The sequence below is a fragment of the Zalophus californianus genome, chromosome 2, assembly GCF_009762305.2.
Source record: "Zalophus californianus isolate mZalCal1 chromosome 2, mZalCal1.pri.v2, whole genome shotgun sequence".
In the NCBI taxonomy this organism is placed as follows: Eukaryota; Metazoa; Chordata; class Mammalia; order Carnivora; family Otariidae; genus Zalophus; species Zalophus californianus.
In genome coordinates this window covers 122,082,566-122,102,802 of record NC_045596.1, presented here as the reverse complement: position 1 = coordinate 122,102,802, position 20,237 = coordinate 122,082,566, and the positions used below count along the sequence as shown (strand labels likewise).

Here is a 20,237-nt window from a genome sequence, read left to right as displayed (position 1 = left end):
AGTTGCAGAAAGCAGTAAAAGTTTCTTTCTTTCAAAATAGTCCATAAATTGAACTTTTCAGTACTCCATCCTGACTTACACTCTTTTTATCCTCTTAAGAGGGTCTGTTTATTCGTAAAGGTTAGCTTTTTGTTTACTTGAAGAGTCCAGAAGTTTAAATCTCCTTTGAATTGTTAAATTAATCCTTCTCTAGAAATTGCTTAATTTCCGTTGTTTCCTCAACAGTTCACTGTTTAGTGTTTTCATTAGGAATGAAAGTACTGATTTGGAGACTGTTAAATTAAAGCTGTATGGAGGAATCTGCTCCCATATCTGACTTTTGCTTCTGTCTTTGCCTGGCCTCCACTGTTGGGTATTTTATTCATGAGTAGTACATAGATTCCTATAGAAAGTCATGGCCAAATGTCTCTGCAGTTTCTCAGTTCATAGGCATTTTCTCAGTGAGTCCTGAGCCCTGATGAACTTGATGTCAGCCTCTGGCGGAATTTTGAAATAGGCCAGAAGCATTGTAAAAAGCCTTATGATTAGTTCTGGGTTGCCATGTATTTCAAATGGCACCTTGGTGTCTTCCTGCTGGGGCACATGGGCACGTCTAGATTCCTCGCGCAGGAGCTGGAGTTCCTGTTCACTTACCAATAGACACCTCCTTTTACCACTGCTGCCCTATTATTTCCTAGTCATTTTGGGACTTCCCAGGAGTTTGTACCTTCCACAGAGCAAGTCCTGAGCAAGCTGTTGATTAGCTCCTGGATTCTGGGTTCTGGATATTTCTATTTCACCATCTCTTACAAGCAAGGACCTTGGTATCTGACCTCGCCATCCTTTTCTTCCTCCATATCTCTCTGTATTTTCCTTCCTGCAGTTCTAGAAGTATGGCCCACTTGCTCCCTGGGCCATGAAGAATTCCCTTGCATCACATACTGAATTTTCTCTCCATGTTTGTGTAAGGATTGCTGTTTAACTCTACGGGGTTTAACCCTTAATCTCCAATCGAAGACATGGGAATTAAATTGTCTTAAAGTTATCTTAAAGGGATCTTCTTTGTCTGAGAAGATCAGTGTAAATGGAAAATATTCTCCAATTATGATCCAAACTTGAGGGATTTTTTTCTTATATATATGTAGAGCATATCTATTTTTTAAGAAAATCGAAATTTAAATGGTCTTTCAGAATCCCAGTTCAATGTGGTAGAAGATCTAAAAACTCATTTGTTTAAAATATATTTCCTGACTGTTTACTGTGTGGCTGGAACTAAGCTAGACATTAGAAAGAGTGGTGAGCAAGCCAGGCACCATCCTTGCCCAGATGGAGTTGACATTCAAATAGGGAAATGGACAATATATAAAATAGTTACATTCTAATTAAGTGCTATGATGGAAATAAACAGAATGATAGTAAGCCAGAAATTGTCCCATTTAGTACAATTCTTTTCCCAACTTTTCCCCATTTTTCCTCATTTCCTGAGATAATCTCTTAAATCAAAGAATCTCAGCCTTTAAGTGTTTGGTTTAAGTCCTCCTTATAAAGTTGTTATATAGGACAAATAGGACATAGGACAAATAATATGAGTCATTGACAGTAGATTGGCTTACAGTCAAAACTTAGCTAATGTTTACGTTGATATACATAACACTTGAACATAGGTCATGTTAGGCAGGCAAAGCTAGAAGAGCATCATTTTAATAACAGCACAATAATAACAAACTTAGAAGAGAGATTTGTATACTTTACAAATGGTACCGGTCATTGCCTTTAATTTTTTACTTTCCTTTGCTCCTAAAACAGATCCTCATTGCAGAGGAGTGTAGATGCTGTTATTTTCGCTGTACAAAGTTAATATCAGTGTTTGAAAGAGACGTCCGCGATAAAGAGTGACAACATTAATTGTAATTTGTTTTAAAATTACCTTTTGATAAGATAAAGGAAAATACCTTTCAGAAGATCATGTGAATGACTCTTTTAGGACAAGTAATTATATTCTATAATGCAATTTTTTTTTGTGTTGGATGGACAGAGTAAAGATAAAAGGCGACCATAGAGAGAACAGCCTACTTCACAGCTGACTGAAGCAGGTGTTAGAAATGCAGATGAAGGGTACTGACTAAAGACTGTACAAATTTGAAGTGAAAATGCCACTGGTCTGCATGCAGCGTTCTGCACATATGAAGTTTCAGGTAGTTAAATTATTCATTTTATTGTGTGAACTAGTTCAGGAGTTAGGGAAAAGGTGCCTTTTACATTTAAACTGTTTCTTTCCCCTCTTTCTTTCATCTGCACTTGGCAAGCAAAATGAACTTCGTTTTGTAAGTTTTATTCCAGCAAGTGAATGACTTACATCTCTATGGGAGAAAAAATACACCTAGGAACAGATAACTCCCAGGTTTACGTGACAATGTAAAACAATAGAAACTCGAAATTAGTTTCTCCCTCACTTTTGTTCTCATGAAAGCCACTAAAGACAAATCAATGTAAAAGTAACTGTCTAATAATCATCATTATGATGAACCTCACCGTGAAATGTTTCTCAAATGCCTGCATGGGCATTATTCTGTGCTGGATAAAAAGATTTAAAAAAATAAGCCATTCCTTCTGTAATCTTAATAATTAGGAATCTTGATTTTTTTTATTTTTTTATTTTATTTTTTAAGATTTTATTTATTTATTTGAGAGAGAGAGAGAGAGAGAGAGAGAGTGCACGAGAGTGCACAAGCAGTAGGGAGGGGTAGAGGGAGAAGCAGACTCCTTGCTGAACAAGGAACCCGACATAGAGCTTCATCCCAGGACCCTGGGATGATGACCTGAGCCTAAGGCAGACGCTTAACTGACTGAGCCACCCAGGCACTCCAAGACTCTTGATTTTTTTAAAGTCAAAACTGAGATATTTTTAAACATTTAATGTGTAGTTTTATTTTATTTTTTTTTAAAGATTTATTCATTTGAGAGACAGAGAGAGTACAAAGGGGAGGGGCAGAGGAAGAAGGAGACAGAATCCCAAGCAGATTCCTCGCTGAACATGGAGCCTGTGCAAGGCTCAGTCTCACAACCCTGAGATCAGGACCTGAGCCAAAACCAAGAGTTGGATGCTCAACCAACCACGCCACCCAGGTACCCCTTTAATGAGTAATTTTAAAGCAGAGTAACATTTTAAGGAAAATGTCAGAATTCCTGGAATTATTTCTACTCTTTTTTTTGACTTATTTTGCTTTTTGATCTCAAGGGCTGGCTGACCTTGCTACAGGGTACCACACTGGTATCCAGAGGTTGCACTAGTATTGAAACACCTGTTTTTGGTGAACTCAGATCATTTCAGGAGAGTCAAAGAGGTTTTATATATGTGTAGGAAGAAAACACAAACACTTATTCCACATTTTAAAGGTGAAGAAAATGTGAACAATGCGTGCCTTGATTGATTGATTGATTGATTGGGATTCAAAGTTATGGAACTACTGACATTTTGACTTGGTCTGTACCAATGTGTAGGCTTAAAATATCTTCCTTTGTCTCCTAAGACAAAGGGCTTCAGCATCTAACAGATTTGGATTCGGATCCTGTGCTCATAGCTGTGTGACTCTGGCAACAAAATTAATATCTTTGGAACCAGGTTTCTTTAAATGTGAAATGGGGATAATAATAATACTACTTCCAAAGATTGTTATAAGATTAAATATGAAAGAGTGGGCCTGGCATATCATAGGAACTCACTGTGTATCTACTTCCTTTTTCATTGGAGCAGTAGCTTGCCTCTGCTAAATTCTCATTTTAATTTTATAGAACCATTTAAGAAGCTGTAGTGTGTTTGAGGGTTGATATAGCTTTTTTTCAGGTTTTAGTTAACTTTGCAGTTAGAGATTTGGGGAATAGTTTTGAGATATGTTCCTTTTAATTGGCCAGCTGATTTACGGAGAAACGTATTAGATTTGGAGTTAGAATGTCTTGGTTCATTTTCTGACTCTATATGGACTAACGTCAGGACTGCAGACAAGTCATCTAACCCATCTGGCTTCTATTTTCTCACCTGTCTAGTGGGGAAAATATAATACTGCACCTATTAAGCTTCCCTGAATTACTGTGAGAATCAGATGAGACAGTGTGTATAAGATACTTTGTAAAACATGAAGTGTTCTTAAATTTAAGTAAGCTCTTATCATCTGTAATTTATCATTATCAAATTTATCATTTTTGCCCTTCTTCCCATTGGAAGGCACAATTATGCTATGAAATATTAAGAATAATTGCTTATTTCCACAGCAGTGGATTTCACTTTTTGTGATCCCCTACTGGTAAATTAAATCTAATAATTTGATATATAATTCAGACATTAACTTTGTACCATCATAAAAGTCTTGAACACATATGACGATATCCTGCAACACAAGATTCTTTCTGCCACACATGTTTATAGCTTAAAAATTTATGTAGAATGTGGGTGACTGCTGTATTTCTAGAGTTCTTGATTGGCTACCACAGTGCAGATTTTTTTTTTTAAAGATTTTATTTTTTTGAGAGAGAGAGAACGAGAGACAGAGAGCATGGGAGGGAAGAGGGTCAGAGGGAGAAGCAGACCCCCCGCTGAGCAGGGAGCCCGATGTGGGACTCGATCCCGGGACTCCAGGATCATGACCTGAGCCGAAGGCAGTCGCTTAACCAACTGAGCCACCCAGGCGCCCACCACCGTGTAGATTAACTGAGCACAGAGTAACCCTTTGTTTCATATCAGTCCACAAATGGGCCATTTTCTCCCATTAAAAAATTAAGGTATATTTCACATATAGTAAAATTCATTATTTTTAGTGTGCAGTTCTATGAGTTTTGACAAATGCTTATAGTCATGTAAGTACCACCATAATCAAGATGTAGAACATTCTATCACCCCTAAAGTTTCCCTGTGCCCCTTTGGAGGCGTTGCCTCCACCCACCCTCCCAGCCCCTGGCAACTACTGATCTGTTTTCTGTCCCCATAATTTTGACTTTTTCATAACACTGCATAAATTGAATCATACATCATGTAGTGCTTTGAGTTTGACAAATGTGGCATTTTTGTTAATGTACCATTTTTAAACACCATTTTTTTCTATATGAGAACAAAAGTGTTATTGCATGTATTTTTAAAAAGAGATTTCCAAAGTTGTATTTTTGCAGTGTGCTTTTCATTTATTGAGAAGTACTGCTTGATGTTTTTGGCTCATAGATAGGTTGAGAGTATCTGAATATTCCTGAGCTTTTGCCTATACATACCCATTTAAAAATTCCTTTCTCTGTGTCCCATATATTGGAAAAGAAATGGTTAAATAATCTTTCAGAATGTGTGGAAAGATATTTGCTCCCAGGTTGTTGGTTCAGAGTTTTGGGGTTTGTTAATTTTTAACCCAAGCCCTGCATTATGGAAAGTATTATGCCCCTCCCAAAATTCCTGTGTTGAAGTCCTAAGCTCCAATGTGACTATATTGGGACTAGGGCCTTTAAGGAAATAATTAAGATTAAATGAGACCCCAAGGGTTGGGCCCTAACCCAATAGGCCTGGTGTATTTATAAGAAGAGCAGGAGACACCAGGGGGTGCTCACTTACTCCGAGGAAAGACTAATGAGGTTACAGTGAAAAGGCTGCTCTTTGTGAACTGAGGACAGAGGCCCCTGCAGACACTAAGTCTGTTGGCACCCTGGGATCAGACTTCCAGCCTCCAATATGTAGAAAATAAGTTTCTGTTGTTTAAGCCGCCCAGTCTGTGGTATTTTGTTATGGCAGCCTAAGCAAACTAATGCATCCTGAATTTAAGAATCTACAGTGGCTCTAAGAATTTCCACATAGCTGCAAAATTACACACAGTATTGCCATAATGTACTAAAATTTCTAGGAGACTTGAAGTTCTGAGCTATAAAGAGTCCAGTAGAAATTAATAGCATTAAACCTGGCATCATCCTAGTCAAACTCAAAGTGGTGACTCAAAATGGCAAATGCATTAATAGATGATAAGGCAGTAGATAACTGGGAGGAGCAGAAGGGCTGATATTTCTACCAAGTGAGAAATAGAGGATGCTTCAGAGGGAAGAAAAAATGACTTGAAATCTCCTATCCACTAGTCTGCTTCAGTCAACTGTAAGTAATATAGACATTTTTTTATCCCCATTGATAAGAAGATGGGAAGTAGACAATTGCTGATCTTGGTTCTGATGTTCAACAACATAATCAAGTTCCAAACTCTTTCCATCTCTTTGCTCTGCTCTACTTAGCTGTTGGTCTTTTACCCTCGTGCTTTGTTGCCATCTTGCTAGCAAGATGGCTGCTATAGCTTCAGCCATTTTGTCCTTGTTTGAGGTATGCTGGAAGAGGAAAGGCATTGCTAGAAAGCTTTCCTCTCATCTTTGTCCTTTAAATAACTAAGACAAGCATTCACAAGAGGCTTTCAGCAAACCTTCTCTAATACTTCATTGACTAGAACTCAACCAGAGAGTTACTGCTAGCTGTAAGGAAAGGAGACAGGTTGAGTGTCTATCAAAGGGAACAGAATTCTCCTTTGCTTCTTGACCTTCTTCCTTTCTTGGCACACATAAGAAACGTAACATTTGTTGTACATCATGGGAGTGAAGAGAAAGCTCCTACTGCTCCAAGCCCTGCCCATCTGCCCCGAGGGTTAGGAGGAATCAATATCTTGTCTATCTGTGGTGCATTTCAGGCTCATATTAGTTGGAAATGACTAGTGGACTAGTCATGAGTCATATCCTAGGTTGGACATACTGTTGCCCCAGAGAAAGCAGGGCTTTGTTAGCATATAAGAAGATGGGTATGGCTATTGGGTAGGCAATCCATAGAATCTGGCCCAGTAGCTGTTTGCTTAAAAAAAATTATGTTTGAACTCAGAATATTCTGTATTTGGATTTGAATAAATGTGGATCTGTTACTCTCAGAAGTCACCTCCCCCCACCTTTAATAGTGAAATTATTATATACTGTGAAAGAGGCTGGGAGCTGGAAAGTCGACTTCTTTTTTCAGGTATACTTTCAGCCTCACTGTGGTAGTCTGACTTCTGCATACTTTAGGCTATCCAGTAGTTGATAAAGGGAAAGCGAGGGGGTGGGAAAGGGTCCATCGCCAAAGTGAATCAGGTTGATATGTGAGAGACCAGAGTTGCATACTCAGCTTGTGAAGAAGAACCCTAGGAACCAGGCACCAAGCAGATCAGAGGTAGTTGTCTTCTAATGTGTCATATTGCTAAGGGTGCTCTGGCACATGATTAGATCTCCAGTATAGTCAGTCAGGATGCTTCTCTTGCTCCTCTCCATAGCAGAGTGGAGATCCGGTAGGAGCTGCGTCAGCAGTGAGTTCCAGGAGTTGTCAAAGCTTTACTCTGCAAAGCGTGGATGAAGAGCTTATAGATGGTGTGAAACTTTAACTCTTCTGTGCTCCAAAATAAATAGATGGAGTGCCTAAGGTAGAGGAGGGAGATTAGTTCATATACTAGGTGTTTAGTGATAGTCTTAAAAACAATATTTCCTCTGGAGTAATAGTTTCTGAGCCTAGAGGCTTGGGATCCTAGTAAATTCTGAAAATTTATATTCAAAATGTATTCTATAATTGTATATGGATTTTTCTAGAAAGGCCATAGCTTTCATCTAATTTTCAAAGACTAAGAACAGAGAATATGCCGAATGTTTAAATAACACAGACTTGAAGCAGTTTTTCAGGTCTCGTTAGAGTTATTTTAAGAGAACTGCAGCTTCTAATTGTTCTATAACCTGATAATCTGTTTAAACAGATTAAATTTCTCTTTGATGTATAAGGTTTTACAGTGTGTGAAGTATGTAGCCTAAGTGGCTTTATGGAAAAGATATGCTTTTTTCCAAAATATTCATCCGTCCTGAGACCACAAAATTTAGTTTTTTTCTTGAGCAACATAAAACCCACTATATGGGGTGACCCTAATTATACATAGTCTTTGTGTGTGTGTGTGTGTGTGTGTGTGTGAAAAAATTTGTATTTAGATTTAGCCAGCTGGACTCAGTTTAGATGATTCCAATTTTGTTGGCAACATCCAAAGCATCATGGTCAGGAGCCAGTCGAACATATGCCTTCTTCTCTCCATCAGGCCTGATCAAGGTGTTGACCTTGGCCATGTCAATGTCGTAGAGCTTCTTCCCAGCCTGTTTGATCTGGTGCTTATTGGCCTTGACATCCACAATGAACACAAGTGTGTTGTTGTCTTCTGTTTTCTTCATGGCTGACTCAGTAGTCAGGGGGAACTTGATGATGGCATAGTGATCAAGCTTGTTTCTCCTGGGGGCGCTTTTTTGAGGATAGTTGGGCTGCCTCCGTAGATACAGTGTCTTGGGTCGTCAGAATGTAGGTGATGTGTGGATCTTCTTTTTTTTGTGACTGTGGACGCCTTTCAGCACCGCTTTCTTGGCCTTCAAAGCCTTTGCTTTGCCTTCGGCTTTGGGAGGGGCAGGGGCTTCCTTCTTAGCCTTCGGCGCCATCTTCGTAAAAGGGTATACATAGTCTTTTGTAAGTGGTATTGCTAAGGAGTCATAAAATTTCTCCTTCTACCACCAAGATTATTTAGAGTTAAGGGTAAATTACTTACAATTGTCAGATACTTAATTATTTACTAGTTTTTGCAGAATTGGACAAGGTATTTAGATATTTACCAAGTTAGACTTTTAATCATAGCAAAATAGTGGTAGATGATAGAGAAATAGAGAGATAGGTAGGTAGATAGGTAGATACAGGTAGATAAAGAAAGAGTGAGCTTTCTCTATTATAAAACAATTGTCAGTTCTTCATTGCCTTCAAACTTATTTCTGTCCTTTAGATGTGTGTGTTTAAGTAATTTTTCCCTTGTGGATGAAGCTGACAGCATTTTCCAAATTGATTTTCTATCTGTAATATTCCAACCATATTTCAAACCTCATTAAAGCCCTTTTCATCATTTCTCTGACTCCATTAGTTATGGCAGCATCTCAAAATTTAGTTTTCTCAGTAAATTTCATTATTGTGGTTACCAATTCATTATAAAATGATCAGAGGAGTAGGAGGGAGAGAAAAGGAATTGACATATGAGGACAAAGTGAAAGATGAGGACTTTAAAGACAGTAAAGTAGAAATCTATCAAATCATGAATGGCATATGTAAGGTGAACATGGATCAAGGTGGTGGATCTGGAAATAGAAAGAGGAAAGGGCATTCTTAAAACTCCCGAAAAATAACAAGGAGAGGTACTTAACACAAGCAGAAAAGTAATTTTAAAGGGTTTTTGGTGAATTTATTTCAGAACCAATGAGAAACTAAATTGTAGCAAATCTGCCTATAAACTCTGAACAGATCCTAAATAATTTAAGTATTATTATGCTACACATGGTCTCTTATTTTTTTATCATGTTCTCTGGGACATCCTTTAGAAACAGAACTTTGCAATGTTTGGGCAACATGGGGTCTGATCTAGAAAGATAATCCCTATGCTGTTTTCATGTGAAGTTGGCAAACAAGGCTAGTAATAACCAAAATTACTGCAGCAAATCAGTAAAGACTACATTTGCAGTTTATTCTGACAATGCATTCATCCTTTATAAAGGAAGTGCTTTCATATCTGAAGTTTACTCTAACAAAGAAGCAAAATATAGATGAGGATGTTTTTATCTTTAATAAATAAACAGTTCTTACAGATAAAGAGGAAGCAAAAACATGCCAATGGAGAAATAAGCAAAGATCTTAAGCTGGCCATTCACAGAGGAACAAACATGGATGAGCAATAAAATTATGAAGAGATGTACAACTGCACTGCTGATCATATCAGTACAAATAAGAGTGAGATATTTTCCATTTATGAAATCAGCAAAGTTTAACAAGATTGACTGATGGATGAGAATGGAAAGACTTAGAAATACACACTGTTGGTAGGTCTATAAATAAGATATGATCTTTGTAGATGGTACTTTTACTATGTGGATCCAAACTGGAAATGCTTAGAATAATAACAACAACAATAATAGCATCTGTCAAACCTACCATTGGACTTGGTGCTGTGCCAAACACTTAGTCTGTGTTATATTTTTTATTTTTAGTAACTGTTATTACTCTTGTATTATCAGTGAGGAAACTGTAACTAAAAAGAGTTTGATGATAACAGCTCTTAAGTGATGAAGTCAAGATATGAACTTGTATCTTTCTAACTCCAGATTCCACAACGATAACCACCATGTTGTTCAGCCTGTTCTTGCTGGGTCAGTTGCACTTCAAGGAATTTGTGTTAAAAAGACAATTGTCAAATACCTGAGTGATACACATAAGAATGCTGTATACCTTCATAGGTGCTAAGTATCCATGCAGCTATATGAAATGCAGTTTGGGCATATTCCAGGCAGTGAGCTAGAACCGAGACTGCTGAATAAATGTGGGAATCGGAAAGGTGCCCCCCTCAGTGAAAAGAGTACTAGAAAAATTCTTCTCGTTGGCCATGATAAGTGATAGTGTTGTCTTAGGCTGAGATCTGAATGGAAGAAAATAAGTCTCCAGTGAAAAGTGCACACTCCAAGCCTGTGCTAAGAGGTGGTTAGAGAGTATGAATTTATACCATTTTCATGGGGCCAGAAACTGAGCGTAGAAGTTAATATAAAAACTAGTACCAGACAGGAGTTTCAGAGAGAATAGAGAGAGTAGCTGAGAATTTTTCAGAATTAGTAAAACATGAATTCCTAGATTGAAGAAGTTCACCAACTCCCAAGCAGGATAAGTATGAATAAATCCACCCCTGTGTATCAGAATAAAACTTTGATACAACAAAAACAACTACAACAGCAACCACTACTGACAGTAAAGGCAAACCCTTAATATACTGGTTACTTTGTGCCAGGCAATCTCCTAAGTGAGATATATGCACACAAACGTGTACACACATGCATATGCACACACTCACACACTCACTTATTTATAGATAGTGGCTATTATCCCCATTTTTTTAAAAGAGGAAAGTAAGGCACAGAGAAGTTACCAAATCTTCCCAAGATTACACAGCTAGTATGTGGCCAAGCTGAGATTTGAATCCAGGTAATCTACTTCCCAAGTCTGTGCTCTTGACCACTACAAATCGTGCTCGAAGAGAATATTTCCAAACTAACCAGAGAGAAAAGGCAACTTTCCAAAACAGTAATTAGCCTGGCAGCTGACTTCTCTAAGTCAGGAATAGAGGCCAAATTAAAATGGATTATCTTCTAGTGCTGTAGGAAAATGGCTGCCAGCTGAGAAGATCATTCACAAATTATCATTCAAGAGTGAAGCTGAGTTCTTCTTCCTGTCCCCTTCCTGTCCTCCTCCCCTTCTTTTCCTTATCTTTTCTTTAAAAAAAATAATTTTGGTTCCCTTACCTCCCCTTGATGCAGCTGGAGTTGGGGTAGCCTGCAGGTCCAGGGCTGAGGAGGGGACTGGCACCTGGTCCGGGGAGGCAGTCAGGGCCGACAGTGCCAGCGGGCTGGTTATATACAGGACACGTGAGGAAATAAGTAAATTAAAGATAATTAGGGCTCGAAAGTGATGAGGACATGTCAGAAGATGTCAGAAGCTTGAAGGGACTTGTACTGGCCAAATCTGCAATTATTTGAACATCCAAATTAGTAAGATACCAAAAGACTATAACCCAGTGAATAAGATTAGGAATGCATGAGTCCATACTAATACAAATAAGTAAATGAATAAACAAATCATTGCAAGAGAATTCTAGGCAAGAAAGATATGAGGAATGCTGGAGTTAGAAAAATCACTGGCAACTAGTATTCTCCAAGTATTTTAATTACAAAGGGAAAAATAGTAATTTCACTGAGAAGAAACCTAGAAGACACCACCTTAACCAAGCGGTCAAAGTGAATATCCCCAGTAATGGGGAAAATGGACATCATTGCCTCCTGATGTGATAATTGGAAGGCATAGCATCGCTTCTGTGGTGTTCCTGTCAAAAATCATAACCTGAATTTAATCATGAGAACAATACAGACAAACCCAAACAGACTCTCTGTGAAATAAGTGGCCTGTACTCTTCAAAAATAACCAAGATTATGGAAGGCAAGGAAAGATAAAGGAATTGTTCCAGATAAAGAGACATGACAATTAACTGCAAAACATGATTCTAGATTAAAAAAACAGATGTGTTGTAGCGAGCACTGGATGTTATACGCAAATAATGAATCATTGGACACTACATCAAAAACTAATGATGTACTGTATGGTGACTAACATAACATAATTAAAAAAAAAAGAAAAAGATTGGGAGAGTTGGTGAAATTTTGGATGGGACTGTGGTTTTGATGGTAGATGATAGTATCATTATCAAGATAATTTCCCAATAAGCAGGTTTCACTGTGGTGGTATAGGAGAGTGTCCTTGTCTTTTAGGAAATACACATTGTCATATTAATGGTGTATCATGGCTATAACTTACTCTCAGTTCTGAAGACAATGATTGTAAGTGTGTGTTTATACCTCTTTTGTGGTAGTTGTACTGATGTAAGTTTTTATTCCATTCCAAACAGATCTACATAGTACCTAATTATACCCTTTAATCTGGTTTCTAAAAATGTTTCATAAAGTTTATTTTGATCTAGTTTTTAGCTTAGTTGACCTTTGCAGTCTCAACAAAAAATGCTAATTCAGAGCACCCCAAATCTCAAATTCACTGCATTTGTGTATTTTTTACTTACTAATTTTATATAATTTCTTCTTGATTTAATATATTGTAAACACAGGTGACCAACTCTTTGGTGTTTATTTATAATGAGAAGAGACTAGTATTTAGAGTTGGACAGACTTGGTTTGAGACTCCAGTTCTCTTTCTCTCTGGCTGTATAAACTGGGATAAAATCCTCATTTTTTTTCCTTTTTTGTCATGGTTTCCTCATCCATAGGCAACTGAGGATTGTTGTCAGGAACAAATATGGAAACATGAGAAGCCTAAGCACAGTTTCTGGCATATAAGAGGCATGCAGTAAGCATTACCTTCTCTCACTTCATTCTTTCTTCCTTCTCTCACCGGAAGTGTCCTTGCAGATCCCCTGGGCATAAGGAAATACAAAGCTTATTAACACGGGGCCAGAGCAAAAGGACTCTGTCCCTGTGCTTTTGTTCATATTTGGCTTCCTTCCTTCTATCTGACTCTTGCCTTTATTTCTGTAAGTCATCCATCATCATCCAGAAGATGAACTGGGCCAGATGGTGATCCCAGTTTGGGGGGGGGTGGGAGTAAAGCACAGGGGATGAGGAGATTGCCAGACCACCAAAGGTTCCTAGGGGACCAGTAGCCAGGGGAAGTGAGGAATATTGAACAGGTCTTTCTAGCCTGAAGACTTTTACCATCTGCTGCTGGAGTAGCTTATGATCTCTAGGAAAAATAGTGATTGATCATGGCTGAATGACGGTCCGATGCTTCTTTCTGACTTGTTACTCAGCAACCCAATTTTAGCTATTATGAGTCCTGGGGCCATTCAGCACTTGTAACTTCTTTCCTTTCATTGATAGCTTCATATTTTCTTTGTTCTTTTTTGGGTGTTTTTCTTGTTGCTCACCTTCTTTATACTTTACACATAAATGTATATTCCCTAACTGTCAATATACATTTTATGCAATCTTTATTACATGTTAATTTATTTCTGTTTCTTTTGTCTTCTTCTTTTAATATCTACAAGGGGGTGGAGGCGTGGGTGAAATAAGTGGAGGTGGTCAAATGGTACAAACTTCCCACTGAAAAAACTAAAGAAAAAAATACATATCTGCAGGGCCAGACTGATAAACATGTATGTGTGTGGAAAGTAGGAGCTCTTATTGACAACCTGTCCATTCATCTGTCTGTCATCTCATCGGTCAGATGTGAACTACAATAAAAGTCCAGTGGGACCTGAAGCTTAGCCTTCTTTTTTTGTTTCCTTGGAACCATCTTCCACAAGTTTATGTTTAGTGTGCTGCTCCCTGGCAAGAGTTCAGGTGCTGAAAATCTGAGCCCATATCCTTAGTTCTATTCTGATTCCTACCACTGTGCTTTGCATCTAGTAGGTGTTCAATAAATGTTTCAATAAGTGTTGATTATATCTGTGACTCAAAAAAAAAAAAAACCAAACCCTCAAGATCCTGCTTTCTATCGCAGATATTAGTACTAAGCCAAGAAACCAGAATAGGATTGAGTGTGGGCCTCTATTGGACCGTGCTCTTATAACCTTCCAACTTCCCTTCCAGCCGCTGCCCCATTTCACTGCTATTCTTCGAGGCAAACAAGTTTTTAAAGTTTTTATTTAAATTCCCATTAGTTAACATACAGTGTTATATTAGTTTCCTGTGTGCAATATAGTGATTCACCACTTCCCTACGTCACCCAGTGCTCATCACAAGTGTACTCCTTGATCTTCATCACCTATTTCACCCACCTCTCACCTACCATCAATTTGTTCTCTATAGTTAAGAGCCTGTTTCTTGGTTTGCCTCCCCCTCTCTCTTTTACCCTTTGCTCATTTGTTTTCTTTCTTCAATTCCACATATGAGTGAAATCATATGGTATTTGTCTTTCTCTGACTGACTTATTTGGTTTAGCACAATACTCTCTAGCTCCATCCATGTCGTTGCAAATGGCAAGATTTCATTCTTTTCTATGGCTCAGTAATATTCTACAGTAATTCTCAGTAATATTGGCTATTGTAGATAAATGCTGCTGTAAACATAGGGCTCCATGTATCCCTTTGAATTAGTATTTTTGTGTTCTTTGGGTAAATACTCAGTAGTGTGATTACTAGATTGCAGGGTAGTTCTATTTTTAATTTTTTGAGGAACCTCATGTTTTCCACAGTGGCTGCACCAGTTTACATTCCCACCAACAGTGCAGGAGGGTTCCCCTTTCTCTGTGTCCTCACCAACAGCTCTTGTTTCTTGTGCTGTTGATTTTAGCCATTCTGACAGGTGTGAGGTGATATCTCATTGTAGTTTTCATTTGCATTTCCCTGATGATAAGTGACATTGAGCATCTTTTCATGTGTCTCTTGGCCATCTGTAGGTCTTCTTTGGAAAAATGTCTATTCCTGTCTTCTGCCCATGTTTAAATTGGGTTATTTGTTTTTTGGGTATTGAGTTTTGTAATTTCTTTATATATTTTGGATACTAACCCTTCATCAGATATGTCCTTTACAAATATCTTCTCCCATTCCGTAGATTGCCTTTTTCTTTTGTTGTTTCCTTCAGTGTGCAGAAGCTTTTTTCTTTTGATATAGTCCCAATAGTTTATTGTTGCTTTTGTTTTCCTTGCCCCAGGAGATATCTAAAAAGAAGTTGCTATGGCCAATGTCAAAGAACTTACTACCTGGTTCCCTTCTAGGATTTTTGTGATTTCAGGATTCACATTAAGGTCTTTAATCCATTTTGAATTTATTTTTGTGTATGGTGTAAGAAAGTGGTCCAGTTTCATTCTTTTGCATGTTGCTGTCCAGTTTTCCTAACACCATTTGTTGAAGAGACATTATTTTTCCCATTGGATATTCTTTCTTGCTTTGTTGAAGATTAATTGACCATATAGTTCTGGGTTCATTTTTGGGTATTCTGTTCTGTTCTATTGATCTGTGTGTCTGTTGTTGTTTTTTTTTTTTAAGATTGTGTTTATTCATTTGAGAGAGAGAGTGGGGGGTGGGGGAGGAACAGAGGGAGAGGGACAAGCCGACTCCACGCTGAGCACAGAGCCCAATGCAGGACTTAATCCCACGACCCTCAGGTGATAACCTGAGCCAAAATCAAGAGTCGGACACTTAACCCACTGAGCCATCCAGGTGCCCCTTATCTATGTGTCTATGTTTGTGCCAGTTCCATAATGTTTTGGTTATTATAGCTTGTAATATAACTTGAAGTTCAAATTGTGATGCCTTCAGCTTTGCTTTTCTTTTTCAAGTTGCTTTGGCTATGCAGGATCTTTTGTGGTTCCACACAAATTTTGGGATTATTTCTTCTAGCTCTGTGAAAAATGCTGGTGATATTTTGGTAGAGATTGCATTAAACGTTTAGACTGCTTTGGGTAGTATAGAATTTTAACAATATTTGTTCTTCCAGTCCATGAACATGGAAGGTCTTTCCATTTCTCTGTCTCATCTTTAATTTCTTTCATCAGTGTTTTATGGTTTTCAGAGTACAGGTCTTTTACTTCTTTGGTTAGATTTATTCCTAGGTATCTTAATTTTTTTGGTGCAATTGTAAATGGAATTGATTCCTTAATTTCTTACTGTTGCTTCATTATTGGTGTAAAGAAATGCAACACATTTCTGTACATTGATTTTGTCTCCTGTGACTTTACTGAATTTGTTTATCAGTTCTAGCAGTTTTTTGATGGGAGTCTTCCAGGTTTTCTATGTAGAGTATCATGTCATCTGCAAACAGTGAAAGTTTGACTTCTTCCTTGCTGATTTGGATGCCTTTTTTCTTTTTGTTGTCTGACTGCTGTGGCTAGGACTTGCAATCTATCTTAAATAAATGTGATGAGAGCGGACATCCCTGTAGTATTCCCGACCTTATGGGAGAAACTCTCAGTTTTTCCCCGTTGAGGAAGATATTAGCTGTGGGTTTTGGAAACAGCTGTTCCAGGCTTCACTCCTTATAGCACTACGCCTCTTCAGTTTACTCTAATCAAGTATCTCTGACACTCTACTAAGAACTTAACTTGGCTCTTATTGAGGTTACCAGTCATCTCCATCTGTCCAAAGCCAGTGGTGGTTTCTTTGTTCTTGTCTTACTCAAGCACTTGGGAATAGTGGACACAATTGATCACTCCCTCTTTGAAACATGTTTTCCTCTTCATTTCCACGATAGCTATCTCTCCTGGGATTCTATCTGTTCTGCCAACCACCCCTTCTCAGTTTCCTGTGTGGGTTCTTTGCTCTGCTTAACTTCTAAATGTTAGAGTGTCTCAGTGCTTGGTCATGGGTCCTGGTCTTTTCTCTATCTACAGTAACTCCCTAGGAAAGTTCACCCAATTCCATGGTTGTTTTGTTTTGTTTTGTTTTGTTTTGGGGGCTGGGTAGGGTAGAGAGAGGGAGAGAGAGAATCTCAAGTAGATTCCACACTCAATGTGGAGCCCAACACCGGGCTCAATCTCATGACCCTGAAACCATGACCTGAACCAAAATCAAGAGTTGGACACTCAACCAACTAAGGCTCCCAGGAGCCCCCAATTCCATGGTTTTATGTAACATCAAAATGCACCTGCTAACAAATTGATATCTTCAGGTCTAACTTCTTCCCCAAATGCCAGACTCATATATATCAGAAAGCCTATTTGATGTCTCATCTTGGATATCTAATAAAAGTCTCAAGTTCATCATATGCAAAATAGAATTTTTGATCCCCCTTCCCATCCTTAGATTGCTTCTCCCTCAATTTTTCTCATTTCAGTAAATGGCTCTACTCATTATTTGAATATAAGACTGTTCCTGGATTTCTTTCCACCATCTCCCTCTCCCCACGTCTGACTTATCAGTAAATCCCATTGGATCTACCTTCAAAATAGATCTTGAGTTCATCAACTTCTCTTCATCTTCACTGTCACTACTCAAATACCAGATGCCATCAACCCTTGCCTCCTACCCTATAAATTATTCCCTAATTGGTCTTGCCTGCTTCTGCTCTGATCTCCCTAAAATTCTGACTTCACTGATCAGCTAAAGTAATCTTTTTAGAATATGAACCTCACATTATATTACCATACTTTCTCCAGACTCTTCCTAGTTTTAAAACCTCTGTTGTCTTCTGTTGCCCTTAGGAAAAAATTTATAGATTCATTATCCCAACCAATAAGGTCCTATTAGCTAGCCCTGTCTTCCCCCTTGGCCCCACCTAATACCATACCACATACTCAGCACACTCCAGCAACACAAAGTTTCTCTCCTCAAACACACCACAGCTGTTTTTTTCCTCAGGGCCTTTGCACTACCCCTCCCCTCTGTCTGGAACATTCTGGTCTTCACTGGATTGGCTCCTTGTCACTCAGGTGTCAGCTGAAGTGACCCCTCCTCACTGGCCTTCCATAAGTACCTCCCCAGTACTTTCTAACACATCAACTTTTTTATTTCTTCAAAGCCATTATCATTATCAAAAGTTATCTCATTCATTTGTCCATTGTGTGTCAATCCCCACTAAAGTGTAAGCTCTAAGAGAGGAGCGACCTTGCCTGTCTTTTTCACTCTAATATCCCTGCTGTTTATATAGTACCTGGCACCTAATCTGTGCCAGTCTTAGCTGTAGAATAAATTAACCATTTTCCAGGCAGGACTCAGGATAAAAGAAAAAGCCTTGGGATTTGTGAGTCTTATAATTAGTGGTTATGATACATATTCACATGCAAGGTTTCACTTTGCCCACCTTGGCTGTTTTTTTCCTCTCTTTTCTCTTTCTTCAGAATGGACTTGTCTATGTTCCCATCTCTAAACAAGTTTTACAAAGCCATGTTTTATCCTTCTTGTCTTTTGACATCACCCAGAGATTCTTTTCTGAAGAAGACTAATTCTAGCATGCTGTGGTCCATAAAGCTGTTTCTTATTATATCAAATTAAATGGCTTCCTGATCACTGGTCCAAGGCTTGTCTACTTTTCTTTTAACAAATGTTCCACTGTTGTTACAAACAGTGTAATTTTGTATAGATTCTCCTTTGGAGTTTATGATTTTCTTGATCTTAATTTGTCTTCTTCGACTTCTTTTGTGATAAAGAATCTTCTTGATACTTCTTCTTTTAACCATACTTCAAACAGAAAGAAATAAAATAGTTAAGTTTTAATGGATGCCACACATTCAGTGTGTGTGTATGTGTGCGTATAAGTATATGTAACTATTACCTTTGTTCCATGAAAGGAAGGTATATGCAAAATGACCTCCAAAGGCTGAAGGAGCCATAAGACCAAAGAGAAAGGCCAGCAAGTCTAGCTTGATGAGAAGTGGTTTATTAAAGGGATTTATGGACAGAAACCTGTCTTGGGTGACCACAAGATGAGTAGATCTCCACAATCCCACCTCCCTTGAAGACCTGTTTTTATAGCCCTGGAGACTGGGAATACTGAGGGACCACTCAAGAGGAGAATCTTTAAGAATAGTGTGTGTCATAGTTATATCTGCAGGGCAGATCAAGGACATTATGCCCCGAGGATGTGCTTAAGGATGTGGTAAACAAGAGGAAAGAAGTGGTCGGGGGTGACCACAGAGAGGGGCTATGCTCAAGAAGGTTTCAGGTCACAGAACAGTCATCATGGCAGATTCGTCTAAAATGACATTAGTCTGGCTCACACAACCTTTTCTCACATGACTCTTCCTTATATCATAATTGCTATTTCATTGCCAAAATAAATATCAAATTATATAAAGAGATTTATCTATTTTTTCCCCAGTACAGAATCTTTTTTTTTTTAATTGAGGGTGTAGCAGAAGAGGTACTCATTCCCAGGTATTTGCTCACGTACACACATAGTCACATGCTTCCAGAAATCTCAAGGTGTTCCTAGGAGTTACTGTGTTCTGCAATATGATGGTGCAGAAAATATCAATGCTCTATCAATAACACTTTGAACACTTGGGACATTATATGCATCTGCACTGCCCGAAGAGCTAACTGTACTTAAACTCTGGTCCGCAGAGTCTCTGCCTGAAATGAACAACTTGTTTTGTTATTGCTTTATCCATTTTTTCTTTTATCTTTAGTTTCCACTTTTATTTTGTATTGTTTAATTATACTCCAGAGAATTCTTAAAGGTGTTTCTTCTGCTGTCCTGTTTTGATGTTACCCCCGATCTACTTACTATACAAGGACTACATACATCCATGCCCTGCTGTAGTCTTTTATTTGCTTTTGAGCAAACCCGCAGACTTAAATTTCAATACCAGTTTAGCATGAGTGGACTGGCCATACTGAAGGACGCATGTTGAATGCTGTCTTCTTGAAGTTCACAAGTGGTATTACTGAGAAGCTCCATTAAGCAGGGTGTAAAGGAACGGTCAAGCTGTCCAATTGCTAAAAATCCTAGACTGTGTGCCATGCAGATTCCTTAAAACTAAAGACTGGAACATAGTCATGGTATTTTACAGCTAAAGGTTATAGTCCCACGGCAAAGACAGAACAGTTACCTATGATCAACTGTATGTGTTTTTGGGATTGCATTTCAAAAGCAGATCTATCTTATACTGAAATTCCTGGATGACTTCTGTGTTGCTTTGTAGTTGCAGTTGGAAGAAATTCCCGGATGTCTAAAAACTTTTCTGA

The 20,237-nt window shown here is 38.3% G+C and overlaps 1 protein-coding gene and 1 pseudogene across 10 annotated transcripts in view; one reads left to right on the top strand and one right to left on the bottom strand.

Annotated features, from left to right (window-relative positions):
* SLC10A7 (solute carrier family 10 member 7) overlaps nt 1–20,237 on the top strand; it is a 282,178-nt gene that overhangs the window by 106,490 nt on the left and 155,451 nt on the right. The window lies entirely within an intron of this gene.
* On the bottom strand, nt 7,978–8,469 carry LOC113924496 (annotated as a pseudogene).